The following is a 15,569-nucleotide window of genomic DNA, read 5'->3' as shown; positions in this document are numbered from 1 at the left end:
TGCAGCTTAAGCCAACCTCTGAGTTTAAAATCCTATGCATTCAAATTTCCCTGAGCCATTTCTTAAGAAGAAATCATAAAACCTTCAAAAACTTACAATATTGTGATAGTGAATAACTTACTCATTTTCTAGTGCTGCACCTCCTTTTAGGTGCCAGCATTTTATTTTGAAAAAGACAACCTCAACCAAAGAAAACAGGAAGTTCCGTCAAAATAAGAGTTGTCATTGGGCATCAAAATTGTTTATATAAACTTCCATCGGTCTTCAGATATCTTATATAAAAACGCAAGGTTTTTTCCTCTGTAGCAGAATGCATGTGCTATCTTTCTCCCTCCAAGTAGAGAATGTCAAGGTATGCTCTGAGGAACTTATTTTCAGGTTGGCAAAGTAAAAGCATTGTTGTAACATAAGATTTCATCTTGCAACAAGAGGTGTCTACCTGGCATAATATTTACTTTCAACACAATCATTACTTTATGATAGTAATCTATTACAATACAAGTAAAAGTAAAGAAGAATAGCAGTATGCAGTGCATGCAAAACTTGAAGATCATTGCCCATTATTCACTTGAACAACCGGCAAAAAAAAGCCGAGTCTTGAACACTGTTTCCATTACAAGGGCAAATTGGTGAGGGAGTTAGGTGTTCTCTGATGCTGCCTCATTTATTTACAGGAATTTACAAGGTGTTCTTGCCCTGAACACAAGTAAAATCAAATGAAAAGAGACAGCTCAATTTTCAAAGTCTCTGTTAGAGAAAATGCTTCCCCGAGGACTCCTTCTCCATGTTAGACTATACTGCATCTCCCTGTCCCTTTACTGGATCCTTCTTTCATCTTTTCCTGGTCCCTCTCACTGACATACAGTCAGAAAACAGCAGCTGGGAAATTGCTTCCAATTGCCTTATCTCAGAAATTTTAGATGATCAATGAGGGAAAGGTAAGAAAATTTTCTAGTTCACAAAGATGAACAAGGTGGGCAAACTTGTGACGATCCAGTGCATTATTAATAGATCATTTTTTCACACTAACAAACCGTTTTGAATGGCAAGGCTCCCACTTCATCATTCATCTCCAAAGCACATGCACAATTGACATCTGTATGGACGAATAAGACCTTATATAAAATTCAGCATGTACATGGCGATCTAGCTACTCAGCAGGCTATATGAATGTAGAAATACGCAATTCAAAGATGAAGATTGGATATTTGTATATGGAAACAATATATGCTTTCATCCTACTTTTTTTCAATATTTCAGTAGAACTGCACCACTAGCAAATTTTGCCTATTTTATTATAACATCACCTCTGTTTACAATGGATCCAAATACTTCAGCATGCAGTTCTGAAAAGTCTACCTGTAAAACTATGCCATGAGACTGCCATGGGGCAAGGTACTTTTTCTCCTGAGCCCTGAAAGCAACCAATAATCTGAAAATGCAATGTGCATTTCTCAGAGACAGCAGGAACAATGCCATTCAATAAATTTGACACAAAAATAAGTGTCTGTTGAGAAGTAGTTACTTCCACTTTAAGACAGATATTGCATAAGCCCAGTCAGGCTACCAGCTCATTTCAAGCTTGCTGCTGAATTTATATTGAGTGCTAATGATTTCCAGCTAATTCTAAATTGGAGTTAGGAGCTTACAACAGAAACTGACCCTCACTGCCCCAATGGAAAAGTGGAAGTGAAATGATTATTTCAGGCTATTTGTTAGGTTTGAAAACTCACTTAATGTACCAATAAATCAAACAGTGAAAGAAGCTGGTATTGAAAGTAGGTGTGTGGATTTTGGTACTAAGTAGGTGTTTCATGTGAGGGAATGGTGAGTGTTACTACAGACTGAATAAAATCATCTGAATCCTGCAATCTCCAAAGCAGTATGACATTTGGTCTAACTTTGCTATCATTGCTCTTGCGAATATTCAGTAAAACAGCTTTGTGTGTGTATCTTCTGTACAATGTACCAACATAATATACGTGTAATATTTGGTAGCTTTTAATGCATTTAATGGCAATATATAAGGGTATGAACATTTACATAAGTAGAATAATCAGAAGCTTTCAGAAAACATCAAATATAGCTTAATACTAATATTTAGGTTATTTTCTACTTAATATATATTTATATACATAACAGAGCTGCTGCAGAAGAAAAATGATGTAGGAGACCAAAGAAAGACAAGCTTGCTTAGGAAAGTCAAGAGAAAAGTAAATCTCAAACCTCAGCTTCCATGATTATCATACAATCATAGAATGGCCTGGGTTGAAAAGGACCACAATGATCATCAAGTTTCAACCCCCTTGCTATATGCAGGGTCACCAACCACCAGACCAGGCTGCCCAGAGCCACATCCAGCCTGGCCTTGAATGCATCCAGGAATGGGGCATCCACAACCTCCTTGGGCAACCTGTTCCAGTGTGTCACCACCCTGTGTATGAAAAACTTCCTCCTAATATCTAACCTAAACTTTCCCATCTCAGTTTAAGACCATTCCCCCTTATCCTATCATTATCCACCCTCGTAAACAGCCATTCCCCCTCCTGTTTATATGCTCCCTTCAAGTACTAGAAGGCCACAGTGAGGTCTCCCTGGAGCCTTCTCTTCTCCAAGCTAAACAATCCCAGTTCCCTCAACCTTTCCTCATAGGAGAGGTGTTCCAGCCCTTTGATCATCTTCATGGCCCTCCTCTGGATTAGTGCACAGCATGGTATCAGAGGGTTGTTAAAATTTAGGGTAGTATGGTTAGGTTGCAGTTGGACTTGATGATCTTTAAGGACTTTTCCAACCCAAGCAATTCTATGATTCTACAAGGGCACTTCAGAGAGATATGCTTTATCCAAATCACATCCAGTTCAGCAACAGATGTACACAAACCACCACAGTAAATGCTGCAGAATCCACACCACTTGCCCCAAGACTCCTTTGATTCATTAATCAATGAATAATAGTCTTCATAGTGATAACTAAAGGACTAGCAGAGAATCTGATCAAGAGAGTCTTTTACAACTTTTTCTAAAGTACCAAGATACTTAGAATTGCAATTATGCAGTTGCAAGTGGGACATATATGCCAGATAAACTTAGCAGAAGAAATACTGTGGTCTCTGACAACACAAAGTTTTATTTATCAAAACTTGAAAGGTACAGCATAGTATGATTTGCTATAATGTACAGCAGTGCTCAGAGTGTTCATTCAGGAGAATGGTTCACTCAGCAAAATAAAATTTATCAGATTCTTACCTCATTGTATCTTTATGTATTACTGTGGAATAGGCTGGAGCCTATTGTACTCAGTGTTAAAGAAATAAATGCAGAACAAGTACATAGCATAAGACCTTAGTTTTTACATCATAGGTCTCTTGACACCATGTATACATGTCCATCCTCTTGACCAGGGGAAAAAAAACTGTAAAAAAGCCGCCTGGCAAACAATTCTTGAGGAAGAGTAAAATCCAAATCCATATATATTAGTATCACAGCACCTTGCTCCACAAGAAGTTGTTCCTATTCATCCCAGACAGTAAACCTTTGAGCTAAATCCCAGGAATCATTCTCAAATAACATTTTCCAAACACTTTTTAGTCCACGACAATCAATTTCTAATAATGCAATTACTAATTATTCAAAGCACATTGAACTGGGAGAAGCTGATAGCCCATTAGGCTATAGTATAATCTTGCAAAATTAAAGATAGCTTAGAAAATACGGAGTCACATGAAGTCAGTTGAGAAATACTTAGTTTTTGTCTGAAGAATTGTACACACAAAAACAGAGTGCAAAACAATTTACCAGCTGGGGTTAAGAAAAGACTTTAAGGGGTGTGGTGGATCATAAGCTGAACATAAATCAAGATTTTTGCTCTGTGGAAAGAGGGAGAGATCACACTGGGGGGATATTTTACAGTACTCCCTATGAAATACTGAAGGAGTCCTTTCTATGACAATGCCAGGAGCTGTCTGGAGGCTTGGCCTGGAAATGCCAAACTGGGTAAAAAGTTACCATTAGAGTCTGGAGAAGGGATGACAAGAATGAGAAAAGGTGGAGAAGCAAGGGGAAATGGGTGTGGAGGGAGGGAAAGAGGAAAGGAGAGGGGAAAAAGCAAAGTTTGAAACTAAACTAAAACAATACAAAAAGAGCCTAAAAACAATAGCTATTAAATTATTTATAGTTACGACAGTAAACAGACATGAAGTTATGGGCTTAAACTTCACCAGCAAAGATAAGTGATGCACTGGGGGAAAGTTAATGAAGTTATCTGGTCCATCAATGAAAGCCCTTAAGACAAACGTGTTAAGAAAAACGTAGGCGTATTTGATTCTTCCACTGGGGCATTGGAAGATCTCAGGAGGCACTTTTCAGATTTAAATTCAATTATCTTGTGATGTTGCAAAACTTCTGCCATCATAATATTATTCATTGCTTTATAAACTACGCGGCCTTCCCATTTCTATGGAAATGGAATAGAGTATGAAGAGGGGTGACGAGGTTTTTAATATGTTTGTTGAGAATCCTCTGAAAGTCACTGCTAGGGTTGTGAATGCCTATTAAGGAAAGCTCCAGAGGGATGCACCTCTAATATTTTCCATTTTGTCCTTTTTTTTTTTTCCTTTTCTTTTCCCCTCATTTAGATTCCCTTTTTATTACTATTAATCTCTGTACATCACATCCTCCAAAGTAATGTTCAAATACAACCCCTTGGAGTAGTCCAAGAGATTCGCTGCATGATAAAGAAGTGCCAGAAATCTTTTCCTCTTTTTTTTTTTTTTTTAAATGAACATGTTTTGGAGTTAATAATATGTTGAGGGAGCAGCTGCAGTCAGCAGAACTGCAGCTATAAAACCCCCAAAATCTTGTGGTTTTTTTTCACATCATACTGCAGCCAAGCCAGCTGAGTCTACATCTGCCTCAAATCACTGGCAGGTAAAGTTTGTCTCTCACTACAGGGATGTAGTCCCACCAGGTTATTTTATTTATTTGAGGCAAACTGAAACATTTGGTATAGTTTGCATTTGTGTTTCTCCCCAAAGTTCACATGAATTTCAAACTTTTTTTTTCCATTGTTTTGTTTCGATGCAACTTTTTTTTAGTATCTATTGCAGCAACAAACAAAAGCCATTAAATTGATGTAAGATTACAATGGTCAGTTACTCTGCCAGGTACTACAAGGACTGTGACAAAGTAAATGCAGTTTCCATATTTGTAAACTCCACACAAAAACTCAAGATGATCTCCACTTAGGCAAATTACAGTCAAACTGAAAAAAATAGGAGGATATATATATATATATATATGTACATATGTATAAATATATACACACATGCTTGTGTATGTATAAAAAAATCCATTGATTTTTTCTTTATCTAGCCCCAACCCTTTTAGCTATAATAATTATGACCTTCCTTTTGCCATGGGTTCACATTCTGTTAAATCATTTCTGTTCCCATAAATCCTTTCTGTATCAACAGCACAGCATTGGGTTTGTTTGTGTTTACAGACTACTATTCAAAAATATGTAGTATGAAAAGTTGTTTTTCAGTCTCTTAATTTGTGCGTTGTCTATATCAAGCATTACTGACCTGGGGAGCATTGCCTGAAAAAAATAATTTGGCTAGGAATATAAGATAATCAAGACAATGATCAAATTTTGTAACATATCTGCCCTACAATCCCCTCTGCTCATTCTTTGCTGTCCTTTCTGTTTCCAAATTGCCCACTTACAACTGAGGATCACACAAATCTGAAGGCTGTCTTAAATAAGCCTCTTTCAGTTATCCCTTCAGCATCTCTGTCTCCTACACTAACTTCTTTACCACAAACGCCCTTCTCTCTTCACTCAAAATAATTTTATCTGAAGTCTTCTGAGTATTATTTTGATTATTGTGAATATATCTTGTCATTAGCTATCTACATGGCAATACAATATTCTGAAATCCCTGAATCAGTGACCTTTAGTTAGAATAAGTGGTATAACACGGACTTCGATAATTGTTATTGAATAACAATATTGAATTAAATAACTGATTTCATTATATGAGCTTATGCAAGAAATTAGAGCCCAAATCAAGAGAAAAGTCATAAGAAAAATATTCACACACAGAAAGAGAATATATTTTGATTGTGATTATAAATAAGGAACACACACAGTTGGTAAGCAGGTTCACAGTACTCACTCCAGATTTTGGACTTCAGATCTCAGTGAATATGCAAGTCAGAATGTGAGAAGTAATGTCACAGTTGTAACCTCTGATCTACCTAAATTAAAAAGATGACCTGAGACATTATGAAGAACAAAAGACTGAAATTAAGAGCAGCCAAGAATACATTTTCTACTCATTTTAAATTGTAGGCATGATGCCTATTTTCAAAGCAGACCTCCTGCAGCTTTTATTTGACTTTCATGGCACAGAAATTTATGACTCAGTGATGAACTACAGTTGCTTATTTCCCTCATAGCACTTTGTATTGCAGTTACCTGAACTTCAGCACACCTGCAACCAAGCAGTCAAAACGTCATAGAGATGAAAACTCAATCTGCACTTACAATAGATGTCAGTAGGAAAGCTAAACGATGAATAAACAATATGAACTACATTCATAAATTTGTAACCAGGAAGATAAGATTCAAGAAGTGCCAAATGATTTTTCATTTTAACAGTTTCATGGGAATATCAAGAAGTCATTCAGCCTTTCCTCAGCCCACATATAACATGAAGCATACCTTGGCCATTACTCACATACTTGTATCTTCAAAAATAGTCTCCAGTGTAGGATGAAATATTACTACTCTCACTGTGGCTTGTGCAAATGTTTACTTATATGCTTATCGATCTAAACTAACATACTAATTTTTTTTTCTTTTTTTTTTTTCCCTGCAGACCAAGCCAATTCTTACCTGTCTTATTTCAAATGGACATGGAGCCTTTTGTTGAACATTACGTTGCTGACCTCAGAACATCTATCTATTCAGTTCTTAAGTCTACTGTCATACTTGAACTGTTATTCTCTTTTCTTAGTCTGCTAGCCTTTCATACATTTTATGATTACATTTTGAAAATCATCATCTAATTTGTAACCAGAAGGACTAAATTGCTCTGATGCTAGCAAAACCTTTAGAGCAAAACCCCACTGACTTACATACCAATATGGCCTTGAATTTACAGGAACTAAACTGTGACTATGATAAAGCAAATACCAGCTCCCTTCACATCATTCCCCTAGTCTGTTCTTGCAAATATGTTGCAGAACCGTTGCAAGTACTTTGGAAATGAATATAAAGTACATTCATTGCTACCCCACCCAGAACAATTTGTACTTTGGAAAATCAGGGGCGGTGCTACACTGCATCATGTTATCATCTAAAGCATCTGGGGCCTCATCTATTCCCAACTGGTTCCAGAAGGTAACTGCTAACAATTTAGAGTGCACTGTAAGCATCTATGTTTAATTATCAACTTCTTCTTCAAAGAATGTACCTGAATTATTTATTTATGTTTTCACAAGCTGACATTTTGGTTCTTCTGGTCCTTAGTCTTTTGTATGTCCTTCACATTACTGCACTCACCTCAATTATCACATTAGTCACAGTACTCTTTCTTTTTAAGAAAGACAAAAGATATGTCTTAGCACCCTACTCTACGTTCCATACCATCTCTAACAAACTTACCTCCAATAAATATTAGACCTGTCAGTTTCTTTGTCTACTTTACCAAACCAACTTCTGATATATTTAGAGAATTTATAAGAATCCATTACTTAATGATTTTCATGTATGTTTTCCTGAAGTAATTGACTGCTTATGTTAGGATTTTTGATTTTTCTGTTGTCAGCTTGTGCTGTATGTGTTTTTACTTTAACATACTTGAATTTTCAGGTTATGAAAAGATCTCACAACTGAATTATTGACAGCTAGTTGTTCTTCCTTTCACTTCTGTCCATCAGGCTTCTTTTTTTTTTTTTCTTTTTTTCCAAGTAGGTTTGTATTCTCTCCTGATTTTTTTTTTTTTTTTTTTTTTTTTTTTTTTAGTTTCCTTTCATATACTCTAAACTAGCAACTTTGATTTTGCTGAAACAGGTTTTCTTGCATCCCTTACGACTATCTGGTTCTGATTATTTACATTTTTTTAAAGATACCTATACATACAAAGAATGAGGCTGGAAAATCACTTTACTCATTTTGCAAATAGAACACCTCCAGTGTGAACACCCTATCTTCTTAGGTGCAAAATAATAACAAGTATCTTGCCACCTGGTTCCTTGAGTTAGTAAAAGCCTCTTTTTTCATTTTTTTAATTCACATGTGTTGGCATTTAAGATTATAAACATAAATCAAACAAGCAAAGGCTGAGGATGTATAAGAGGGAGTTCCTAGAGATATGAAAGGAAAAAGGGTAAATCCCGAACAAATCCTTCTCTGACTACCTCCAGTGGATTCAATATGAATTACAGAGTTTTCACTTCTTAACTTTCAAAAATCCTTTAGTATTTTCATACTGACTGTACAGAAAATTCACAGTATTTATTCGTCTTCATGCACAAAAAATGCACCACCGTTGCACAGATGGCCAGTGTCATTTGATTAACTTTCTCCTTTTAAAACACACCTTCTTTGCTCAAGTCAGTTTATGCTGATTTTGTTTTGCAACATGATGATTTATAAAATTTCTGTCAAACTGTGTTACTGTTTGATCTTTATAAGAACAATCAGAGTAAGTGTAACCAGCTACAGTTCTCCAACCCAGCCAAGTCACAGTGTATACATGGTACATGATACAAGGCAATACAAACACTGATTAGCATGCAAACTGCAGTGCAGTGGTCTTTACTACTCGTCGTTAATGTCACAGTGGATTTTAAGAAGCCAGAGACTTCTCCCATAGCCAAAGCAGTCTTGCACATAACAACAGGAAAGAAAAGTGAACTATAAATTGTGCAACATGTGGGAGCATGGTCTTCGCTTATAACCTCCTTTGTAGAAATGGAAACTGTTCTGATCACGTTTTCCTACTAGCTCCTCCTGACAGTTCAGGAAACACTTGACAGAACAGCTTTCCTTAGAATGGAGCAGTGAACTTCTCCATGTGTTTCCCAGAGGAGTTTTGCTTCCTGAAAACACTGTAGCATCAGCACCAGAACACCTGAAGCCCTACTCAAAGTTCACAAGAAAAAACAGAATGATGATCAATGCCACTTTTGGACTTCCTGCTATAAATGGTTATAAATACTAAGGATAATTCTGGGTCACAAACAAACAAGTTAGGAAAACAACCTCATGATAATCCTAAAGTCATCCTGGTTCTTATTTTATTTTTGTATTTCACGGCCAAATTTTCAAGTTCTATTCTGACTATTTTTAGTTGGGTAAAATCTAACTCCGCAGTGAACTTTATGTATTAAACACAAATCTTGTTCAGCATTAGCAGACACCGATGAAGCACACATACTTGATGACATTAAAGGTATCTCTTCAGCAGGAACTATCAAAAAACTGCATCGACATGGAATCTCTCACAGAAGGACCACTCTTAAATGCATTTCTTGCTAGACAAAAATCTCATTTCTAGCAGCCAGTGCATTCACATGCTTGACAAGAATGAGCAACAAGTTACAGTGTGTTTCCTGCTTCACTGGTTAATATAAGTAACTGATATTCATGCGTGTCAGCCACATCATCAGAGGAACTGTTTGCAAACCCTTTCAGCAGGTACAGCTTAATAGCAGTCTTTAACAAATGTGCATATGACACCCTTTCCATATTCAGTTTGGCTCTCTGAAATTCTTTAGGAACCACTCAAGACCTCTCATGACTTTTTGGGGAGTGGAAGGACAAAGAAAGGCAAAGATTTCTCAGATTAAATAGGCAATGAAATAGAAATTAAAAAGATTTTTTTTTAAAAGAGCTCTCAAATATCATCTCCATCAGATGATGTTCTTGAAGTGCCTGATGAATCATAATCAAATATATGTGATTAACAGGAGGCAAATCCAAATGTATGGAGACCAAATGACTATAGTGGATTGCAGCCACAACTTCTTGTGTTGTGAGCCATTCAGACCTCCCAAGTTAAGCAGGGCTGAGCCAAGTCTGAATTTAAATAGGAGATCCTCCAAGGAAAACTGACTGCATGCACTGAAGGAAATAGTACTGGTAGCCCTTGTCTGTCTGAGTTACTACTGAACTAAGGCTCTTACGTGATGCCAGCAGTACAGGACTGGGACTTTAAAAGAAATTCAGATCTTTGAATCCTAGTACCTACTGGTCATTAAAAATCCAATGGCAGTTTACAGAAGAGTAATGATGTTCATGTAGCCAAATTTCATATTAGATAATTTGAACATAGAGACACACAACAAATATCCTGCCAGTCTGAAGCGAATACAATGTTTTCTTTCACTTCTTCTCAGTCAACTTTCATGGAATGTTATTGTAAGTGTCTATAAAGTCCTACCCAAGAGATGATTTCATTCGTATTTTAGTGTTAAATAAAGACATTACTATAACATATGTGGGAACCACAAGTTGCTTTTTTCTTTTTTTTTTTAATCTCCATGTTATGCCTTCTTTTTTATTTCTTACTCACGTGAACAAATCTGATAGTCTCTGTATTTGTATTACTTTAAACTAACCAAAGAACTCATGAATCTTGGACTCACAGTGACTTAGACCAGAAGAGCTGTTAGGAATACATGTAGTTCAACTGTCTGTTCAAAGTACAGATGATAAGAAAATTTGATCAGGGTGACCAAGGTCTCATAAATCATGCTCTCTGCTTTCGACATGTACTGTGGGGGAAAAAAAAGAAAAAAAGGAAAAAAAAAGGAGGGGGGGGGGGGGGGGGGGGGATTTAAGAGGTGAAAAAGATGGAAGAGAATTTGGACTTGCATACCAAATACTATAGAGATGACTGATATTCAGTGCATTAGTCCTTCATATAACTTTAATAAATTAATTATTTATTTATCTCATCCTTTGTTAGTGCTGGAACTGTGCTCCTCACTGCAAAAGCACAGAGATGGTCTGGATTGTAAGCTCTACCTGCAGGTTTGGTGGAACCACTGTGGGATGGGATCATTCCAAGTGGCTTTGTGCTCAGTTGTGTGCACTTGCTACTTAATAGTTCTTCAAATTGCTGTTACTACAGGACAAAAGGAATTTTATAGCAGTACACTGAGTGAAAAAATTATGACTCTTTAAGCTTTGACTAATACATGATGACTAATATCTTGACAGAAGCATTTCTTGACATTATACTACCAGAAAACTTACATATATCATCTCCGTGACCTTCCTGCTCTTGGTGCATGGAAAGAAAACTGAAAAATGCAGGTCAGAAAGACTGAGATGGTGGGAAAAAAAGGACAGCTGGGCAAGATATGAAGAGTGCTGGTCCCTCCTTAGAGCTGTGGAAGACTTAGGTTCTGAAAACACTTCTGATCAAATGGCCTAGCAAGGAAAATGTACAGAAATGAGTAAAAATAAGATAAACACAGTGCAGAGCAGAGAATAGAAAGGCTCAAAGAAGTTGTCAGGACTACCAACACAGTATCTGCAGCAGCAACTAAAGCACAGTTTAACCCATATTAACTAATGTCACAGTTATTTGTTTCTCCCCTTCTTTACCTCTAGGCAATCAGATCTCCAAGTTACTGAGATCATAAAGTGTTATTTGAATGAGCTCAGTGAATCTTTGAGGCACACCTTCTTGACAGCAGCTGTGGTTGATAGTCACGCTTATGAAAAAGCAATGACTGCCAATGTTTTCCACTTCTTACCTTTTGTGCCATTTAGATCTGGTTCTGTTCTTCACTTTTGGTCTCTTAACTCCAAGAGGTAACCTGTAATTCATCAGCTTTGGGAAAATGTGTGTGATCTCATGAATCCTGGATGTTGTAAAATATATATATATATATATATATTTTTTTTTTTTTTGTGAGGAGACAGAGGTCTGTACACCATTAAGCTAGTAAAACACACAATTTTCCAGGGGTTTGTCAAGCAAATCTTTAATGCCTCATATCTCCCACAATCTCTTTGATATATCAGGAGGGAGATGTAGTAAACTATCTATGAGAGTAGCTAGTACAGATCATAGAAAACTAGCATCAAAAGCATGACATTTATGCACTATAAACTTACTTTAAATTCCATGCTACAACAAGTACTGTACCATTAGAGAGGGCAAAGTTGGCGAAGACTGATTGTGACCATGTGTAGAATGATGGTAATTTATTTTTAGCAATGTATTTCTGTTCTAATGTAGTTCTACCACCCAACACACACATATGGATGTCTAAAACATTATCTAATATTTTTAATAACTGCCATGAGCAAGAGTCAGGAAAAAAAAAAAAAAAAGAGAGAGAGAGAGAGAGAGAGAGAGAGAGAGAGAGAGAGATGTGTGTTTGTTTTACATCATGTTGAGTTTTAAATGTATTGGGGGTGGGGAAAACTTCTATTCCCTTCAGGGATTCACTGGATCAGGTTTTCCTCTTCACCTCAGTGTGCTATTCCAAGACTTATTCTAGAAAAATAACAGGCAATCAATACCTCTCTGCCTCAATACTCCAGAAACAATGAAGTCATTGACAATACCATTAGAAGATAATGGACCTCATTCCTATGGTACAGAGTACACTTTGAGAAAAAGAAAAGAAAAGGTGCAACAGGATGTCAATTAGAAGGGAAAATCTTCCCAATGTTGTTGACATAAATGATGTCCAGCTACTATTTTATAGTTCTTCAGTAATACAGACCGTTTATGAAAAAGTTGTATGGTATTTGTAAAAATGTTTGAAAAGGTATAGGGCACTTACTTTTGAATTCCTTCAGTTGGAAGAAATGTCTGTGTTTTTGCAAGCTTCACTAAGAGGGATCGATTGGGAGAGTAAAGCTCACAGTCATCTTCTGCTAAAACATTTATGGCAATGACTTGTTTCTCACCTTCATCTTCCACTCTAAAGAAAAATCCTTATCAAGATGTAGCAATAAGTTCCCTGTCTCAAAAAGAGCAGAATGCTTTAATCCAAATTAACTAGTGAATGCCACAGCTATGTCTTTTTCTCCTCCTTAAACATATACAGTTAGATCTCCATTCCAACTTACTGAAACCTTGGAGACCCTGATATTTGAGTGAGTTCAGCCAATCTTTGAGGCACACCTCCCCAGCAGCAGCCACACTTGACTGTTAGGCTTATGAGGAAATGATTATTGATAATGTTAGTCTGACAGAATTGAATTTTCTCTGATCCTGCAAATGGCTATTTAATCAAAAAGATAATGTCCAAGGAGAAAAGCTGAGCACAGCTGACTGTATATCACAATACAGCCACCTAGTAAAAACTCAGGTTCTAATAACTTTTCCTATATTCACAACTAGGGCTAGCAAATATGTTAAAACAATGCCTTTTTCACTTCCTCTGAAAAAGCTGCAAAGGTCTCCACGACATTCCTGAATGTAACAAAATTTCTGCCCTAAGTTTCATCATTTTTCTTAATTCTCTTTTATCTCCTACCTGGAATTTTGCAGTCAGTCCAACCATGGAACACAGAATGGTTGTGATATCAACTCCAGCCACACTGAAAAGCAGAACAAAGAGGACTGTTAAAAAGGTGAAAGGAGAGAAGATTTTGCCTAACAGAACATTCATTGAAATTCTAATTTCCTACCATAAGAAAGTGGGATCTTCAATTGTGAGGCAGAGCAAAGAAGGTGTTGGCCAATTAGCCAGTTTACTTACCTCTTGAAGGAGTAAAGGCTGTCTGTCTTGCCAGAAACTAATATTTAGGTCCAGATATTGTACACATTCTGAACTTGATGGTTAGGTCTCTGCAATATTCCCTCTAGGTCTACATTTTAGAAGGCCATCATGTCTTCTGTCAGCTGGTAATGTCAGAAGCAACAATATTGTTAGTGTTAACAGGTAATGATGATTATTTCATGGAGTGAGTTTTGTTCCAGATCAGGAATGAAACTGATCTGTGTTAATAATTCAACCTGTTGACAAATAAACATTTGAGGGAAAAAATATATAATATAATCCTGGAAAACCAAACTATATACTTCACTTTGTCCTAAATTTATAAATTCAGCTATTCATTATATCATCTTCTGCCAGAATTGGGCAGTAAACTGCTTTCATACTCAGAAGAATGTTTCCATTTAAAATTTGCATTTAAAATTATAATAAGATGCTGGATCTCATTCTTTGTGAGGAAGCTGTATTGCACTACTTTAGCTACAATGCTAGAGATATGGTGCATTCTGCTTCCTGAGTAAGTTTCAATTTGCTGGGTGTGTTATTCGCCCATTTTATCATGGGATGTTAAAGTTAAAATTAGTATAATTCAAAGTGTCACAAATGACACTTGCAAAATGGATTGGTTAGTTGTTAATTATTTAAATACTGTATCCTGTGAGCAATCAAATTCTTACCTATATTCATAATATATTATTGACAGTTTGGAAGACAAACTCAATTGCTGTCCAGCATAATTCTGAAATATAATTTATAGCAGTTATTTAGAGAACTATATCAAGTACATTAAAGCCATATGGTACTGTGGTTTCATCCCCAAGAGATGCCTCATCAGCTAAGAGAAGCATTATGATCAATATGTATATTACTCATTTTTAATAGAGTGTACTAAGCTGCAGAAGATTACTGTTCCTGCCAGTTACTTGAAAATATGAGGTGCAACAATTATTTTAGGATTGTTGGAGAGTTTCAGTATTCTCAAGATATAGAAAATATGTTTTTATTTTGTCATGTTTAGAGCCTGAAACATTCTCTAGAAGCTGAAATCCCCAGAAAGTAGTACACCTTACCAGACAAGGTAAACCCTATAAAAGTAAAACCTTATTTGAGTTGTAATGTTCAAACAATTTGCTAAATATGGCTCCTTGACAGAAGAGAAAAGAAGAGAAAAGAAAAGAAAAAGAGAGAAAAAAAGATGAGAACACTGTCATTTGTCTTGGCATGAGGATATAGCATTTACCACAACTATGACCATTTCACTACTAAAAATAAGAAGTGGTAAGTAGTACAATGATTATTGTAGCCTTGGCAAAGCTGAAAATGTAGGATTTTTAAAGAGATTTATGTAACATACACTCATCCCCCAAAATACTGAGAAAAATAGCACATAAATGCCAATCATTACATTAACCTCTGACCTGGTAGTAACATTAGCAACTGGAGACACAGAGCAAAAGTGCACTGCCTAACTAAGGACACAGAGATGTGGGGGGGGGGGGGGGGGGGGGGGAATGTCATATTTCAGTTATTCTATCAGATGAAGCAACTGCAAATGAGGGAGCTAAAGCAAAACTGAAAACTGTTACAAAACTGGAAGAGAAGCAGCTGAAATAAAGCAGCAACAGAGACCAAGGTGTGGACAAACGGAGTGCAAAGGAGTGCTGACCTATGAAAGTAAGTCCTCAGAGAACAGAACCACAGTGCCCCTTCCTGCTTCCAGATCTGACCTACTGCCACAAAGCCTCTGCTTGAGGTTTGGTCTTTCAGCCTGCAAACACCAGGCTGTTCCTGCCTCTGCAGCTGGCTTAAACA

General features: G+C 36.6%; 2 long non-coding RNA genes across 2 annotated transcripts in view; both read right to left on the bottom strand.

The window, feature by feature from the left end:
* LOC112532390 overlaps positions 1–7,253 on the bottom strand; it is a 36,341-nt gene extending 29,088 nt beyond the window's left edge. Inside the window, exon 1 of the long non-coding RNA XR_003075079.3 lies at positions 6,724–7,253. This is a non-coding gene — a long non-coding RNA (uncharacterized LOC112532390). The remainder of the gene's footprint in view (positions 1–6,723) is intronic.
* A 6,260-nt stretch (positions 7,254–13,513) lies between these two features.
* On the bottom strand, positions 13,514–15,264 carry LOC121110751. Its single transcript, XR_005859647.1, has 3 exons — positions 14,435–15,264; positions 13,740–13,882; positions 13,514–13,578 (listed from the first exon to the last, which is right to left on the bottom strand). It is a non-coding gene; the product is annotated as an uncharacterized LOC121110751 (long non-coding RNA).
* Positions 15,265–15,569: the final 305 nt, after the last annotated feature.

Source organism: Gallus gallus, chromosome 4 (genome assembly GCF_016699485.2).
Source record: "Gallus gallus isolate bGalGal1 chromosome 4, bGalGal1.mat.broiler.GRCg7b, whole genome shotgun sequence".
Classification (NCBI taxonomy): domain Eukaryota; kingdom Metazoa; phylum Chordata; class Aves; order Galliformes; family Phasianidae; genus Gallus; species Gallus gallus.
Note: the sequence above shows the minus strand (reverse complement) of the source record. Positions and strands in the feature narration are given on the sequence as shown.